The sequence below is a fragment of the Aegilops tauschii genome, chromosome 5 (assembly GCF_002575655.3).
Source record: "Aegilops tauschii subsp. strangulata cultivar AL8/78 chromosome 5, Aet v6.0, whole genome shotgun sequence".
Classification (NCBI taxonomy): Eukaryota; Viridiplantae; Streptophyta; class Magnoliopsida; order Poales; family Poaceae; genus Aegilops; species Aegilops tauschii.
The window spans coordinates 326,969,771-326,975,383 of record NC_053039.3 but is presented as its reverse complement, the minus strand read 5'-3'; positions in this window follow the sequence as shown (position 1 = coordinate 326,975,383).

The following is a 5,613-nucleotide window of genomic DNA, read 5'->3' as shown; positions in this document are numbered from 1 at the left end:
AAGGAAATTTTGAATTCATTGCATATCTTTACCTTTTGGGGACATGTATATATCTAATAAAATATCCAGTGCTCACAATCTACATGTCATCCCAATCTTGGTACTCTTGTGGTTCTTTTTGTTTGCTCTAGCTAGTAGATGTATCTGTGTTATCTAACCTTGTTTACTCAGGTTCATCCCTTTCTAAGCCAACTCAAGACCACAAGGTAAGTATATGCATCACACTCATGTGCATGAGGATCTCTTGCTGATGTGCATACTGTTTGCAAGAAGGACTCACGAGCATGAAGGTACACTTCCATACTTACATCATTTACTCTGATGCATATAGCCAAGATACATGTAACACATTGCTTACTCTGTCATGCTTATGCATTCACATGCTCATATCTACATGATTGCATACATATAGGGGGAGCCTATGCACGTTACATGTCTTTCCAAAGCTTTACTTGTTATTCTCTATATCCTTATCTAAAGCTTTGATGTATGTTGTCATCAATTACCAAAAAGGGGGAGATTGAAAGCACAAGTGCTCCCTGGGTGATTTTGGTAATTAATGTCAACATATCTCTTGTTGGACTAATGCTGTCATCTAGTATGTTTCAGATAACTTCAACAATGGAGTGGCATGGACTAGAGGATGTGGAACCCCTTCAAGATGATAAGGACAAAGGATTGGCTCAAGCTCAAAGCTCAGGACTCTACATTTTTCATTTTAGTGATCCAAGATCACATTGAGTCCATAGGAAAGCCAATACTATTAAGAGGGGATGAGGTGTTGCTTAATGACTTGCTTGCTCAAAGTGCTTAGTCATATGCTCCAAAGCCCTCAACCACTTTCTCACATCCACATATGTCCCAAACCAAAAGTCAAACTCGGCCCCACCGAAACTTTCTATCCGGCACCACCGAGTTCTCTTGACATAGCCACTGCCAGAAACCCTAATCAATTCGGTCTCACCGATGGGATCTCGGTCTCACCGAGATGGGCTTGCAAACTCTCTGTTGCCTATTGCATTAATTCCGGCCTCACCAAAATATGAAATCGGTCCCACCGAGTTTCCTTGGCCAACTCTTTGTTTGCCTATTACCAAAATCGGTCCCACCGAGTTTGTGTAATCGGCCCAACCGAGATGAGGCTTTACCCTAACCCTAGCACATCGGTCCCACCGAGTTGACATGTCGGTCCCACCAAAAATCCTAACGTTCACATTTTGAACTAAATCGGTCTGACCGAGTTTCATTATTCGGTCCCACCAAGTTTGGTGATTTGTGTGTAACGGTTAGATTTTGTGTGGAGGCTATATATAACCCTCCACCCACTCTTCATTCGTTGAGAGAGCCATCAGAACATGCCTACACTTCCTGTTGGGGAACGTAGTAATTTCAAAAAAATTCCTACGCACACACAGGATCATGGTGATGCATAGCAACGAGAGGGGAGAGTGTGTCCACGTACCCTCGTAGACCGAAAGCAGAAGCGTTAGCACAACGCGGTTGATGTAGTCGTACGTCTCCACGATCCGACCGATTCAAGTACCGAACGTACGGCACCTCCGAGTTTAGCACACATTCAGCTCGATGACGTCCCGCGAACTCCGATCCAGCAGAGCTTCACGGGAGAGTTCCGTCAGCACGACGGCGTGATGACGGTGGTGATGTTGCTACCGACCCAGGGCTTCGCCTAAGCACCGCTATGATATGATCGAGGTGGAATATGGTGGAGGGGGGCACCACACACGGCTGGGAGAGATCAACAGATCAACTTGTGTCTATGGGGTGCCCCCTCCCCCGTATATAAAGGAGTGGAGGAGGGGGAGGTCCGGCCCTCTCTATGGCGTGCCCTAGGGGAGTCCTACTCCCACCAGGAGTAGGATTCCCCCTTTCCTAGTAGAACTAGGAGCCCTTCCAAGTAGTAGGAGTAGGAGTAGGAGAGAAGGAAAGGGAAAAGAGAAGAGAAGGAAGGAGGGGGCGCCGCCCCTCCCCCTAGTCCAATTCGGACTAAGCCTTGGGGGGCGCGCAGCCTCCCCTCTGTCTTTCCCCTAAAGCCCAATAAGGCCCATATACTCCCCGGCGAATTCCCGTAACTCTCCGGTACTCCGAAAAATACCCGAATCACTCGGAACCTTTTCGATGTCCGAATATAGTCGTCCAATATATCGATCTTTACGTCTCGACCATTTCGAGACTCCTCGTCATGTCCCCGATCTCATCCGGGACTCCGAACTACCTTCGTTACATCAAAACACATAAACTCATAATATCGATCGTCACCGAACTTTAAGCGTGCGGACCCTACGGGTTCGAGAACTATGTAGACATGACCAAGACACATCTCCGGTCAATAACCAATAGCGGAACCTGGATGCTCATATTGGTTCCCACATATTTACAAAGATTTTATCGGTCAAACCGCATAACAACATACGTTGTTCCCTTTGTCATCGGTATGTTACTTGCCCGAGATTCGATCGTCGGTATCTCAATACCTAGTTCAATCTCGTTACCGGCAAGTCTCTTTACTCGTTCCGTAATACATCATCCTGCAACTAACTCATTAGTTACAATGCTTGCAAGGCTTATGGTGATGTGCATTACCGAGTGGGCCCAGAGATACCTCTCCGACAATCGGAGTGACAAATCCTAATCTCGAAATACGCCAACCCAACAAGTACCTTTGGAGACACCTGTAGAGCACCTTCATAATCCCCAGTAACGTTGTGACGTTTGGTAGCACACAAAGTGTTCCTCCGGCAAACAGGAGTTGCATCATCCCATAGTCATAGGAACATGTATAAGTCATGAAGAAAGCAATAGCAACATACTAAACGATCAAGTGCTAAGCTAACGGAATGGGTCAAGTCAATCACATCATTCTCCTAATGATGTGATCCCGTTAATCAAATGGCAACTCATGTCCATGGCTAGGAAACTCAACCATCTTTGATCAACGAGCTAGTCAAGTAGAGGCATACTAGTGACACTCTGTTTGTCTATGTATTCACACATGTATTATGTTTCCGGTTAATACAATTCTAGCATGAATAATAAACATTTATCATGAAATAAGGAAATGAATAATAACTTTATTATTGCCTCTAGGGCATATTTCCTTCAGTCTCCCACTTGCACTAGAGTCAATAATCTAGATCTCATCGCCATGTGATTTAACATCAACAGTTCACATCATCATGTGATTAACACCCATAGTTCACATCGTCATGTGACCAACACCCAAAGGGTTTACTAGAGTCAGCAATCTAGTTCACATCGCCATGTGATTAACACCCAAAGAGTACAAAGGTGTGATCATGTTTTGCTTGTGAGAGAAGTTTAGTCAACGGGTCTGCCAAATTCAGATCCGTATGTATTTTGCAAATTTCTATGTCAACAATGCTCTGCACGGAGCTACTCTAGCTAATTGCTCCCACTTTCAATATGTATCCAGATTGAGATTTAGAGTCATCTGGATTAGTGCCAAAACTTGCATCGAGTAACCCTTTACGATGAACTTTTTGTCACCTCCATAACCGAGAAACATATCCTTATTCCACTAAGGATAATTTTGACCAATGTCCAGTGATCTACTCCTACATCACTATTGTAATCCCTTGCCAAACTCAGGGCAGGGTATACAATAGGTCTGGTACACAACATGGCATACTTTATAGAACCTATAGCTGAGGCATAGGGAATGACTTTCATTTATTCTCTATCTTCTGCCGTGGTCGGGTTTTGAGTCTTACTCAACTTCACACCTTGCAACACAGGCAAGAACTCTTTCTTTGACTGTTCCATTTTGAACTACTTTAAAAACTTGTCAAGGTATGTACTCATTGAAAAAACTTATCAAGCGTCTTGATCTATCTCTATAGATCTTGATGCTCAATATATAAGCAGCTTCACCGAGGTCTTTCTTTTAAAAAAACTCCTTTCAAACACTCCTTTATGCTTTACAGAAAATTCTACATCATTTCCGATCGACAATATGTCATTCACATATACTTATCAGAAAGGCTGTATTGCTCCCACTCTCTTTCTTGTAAATACAAGCTTCACCACAAGTCTGTATAAAACTATATGCTTTGATCAACTCATCAAAGCGTATATTCCAACTCCGACATGCTTGCACCAGTCCATAGATGGATCGCTGGAGCTTGCACATTTTGTTAGCACCTTTAGGATCGACAAAACCTTCTGGTTGTATCATATACAACTCTTCTTTAAGAAATCCATTCAGGAATACAGTTTTGACATCCATTTGCCATATTTAATAAAATGCGGCAACTGCTAACATGATTCGGATAGACTTTTAAGCATCGATACGAGTGAGAAAATCTCATCGTAGTCAACACCTTGAACTTGTCGAAAACATTTTTGCGACAATTCGAGCTTTGTAGATAGTAACACTACTATCAGCGTCCGTCTTCCTCTTGAAGGTCCATTTATTTTCTATGGCTTGCCGATCATCACGCAAGTCAACCAAAGTCCATACTTTGTTCTCATACATGGATCTCATCTCAGATTTCATGGCCTCAAGCCATTTCGGGGAATCTGGGCTCATCATCGCTTCCTCATAGTTCGTAGGTTCATCATGGTCAAGTAACATGACCTCCAGAACAGGATTACCGTACCACTCTGGTGCGGATCTCACTCTGGTTGACCTACGTGGTTCAGTAGTAACTTGATCTGAAGTTACATGATCATCATCATTAGCTTCCTCCCTAATTGGTGTAGGAGTCACGGGAACAGATTTCTGTGATGGACTACTTTCCAATAAGGGAGCAGGTACGGTTACCTCATCAAGTTCTACTTTCCTCCCACTCACTTCTTTCGAGAGAAACTCCTTCTCTAGAAAGGATCCATTCTTAGCAACGAATGTCTTGCCTTCGGATCTATGATAGAAGGTGTACCCAACTGTCTCCTTTGGGTATCCTATGAAGACACATTTCTCCGATTTGGGTTTGAGCTTATCAGGATGAAACTTTTTCACATAAGCATCGCAACCCCAAACTTTAAGAAATGACAACTTTGGTTTCTTGCCAAACCACAGTTCATATAGTGTCGTCTCAACGGATTTAGATGGTGCCCTATTTAACGTGAATGCAGCTGTCTCTAATGCGTAACCCCAAAACGATAGTGGTAAATCGGTAAGAGACATCATAGATTGCACCATATCTAATAAAGTACGGTTACGATGTTCGGACACACCATTATGCTGTGGTGTTCCAGGTGGCGTGAGTTGCAAAACTATTCCGCATTGTTTCAAATGAAGACCAAACTCGTAACTCAAATATTCTCCTCCACGATCAGATCATAGAAACTTTATTTTTTTGTTACGATGATTTTCCACTTCACTCTGAAATTATTTGAACTTTTCAAATGTTTCAGATTTATGTTTCATCAAGTAGATATACCCATATCTGCTCAAATCATGTGTGAAGGTCAGAAAATAACGATACCTGCCGCGGGCCTCAACACTCATCGGACTGCATACATCAGTATGTATTATTTCCAACAAGTCTATTGCTCGCTCCATTGTTTCGGAGAACGGAGTCTTAGTCATCTTGCCCATGAGGCATGGTTCGCAAGCATCAACTGATTCATAAT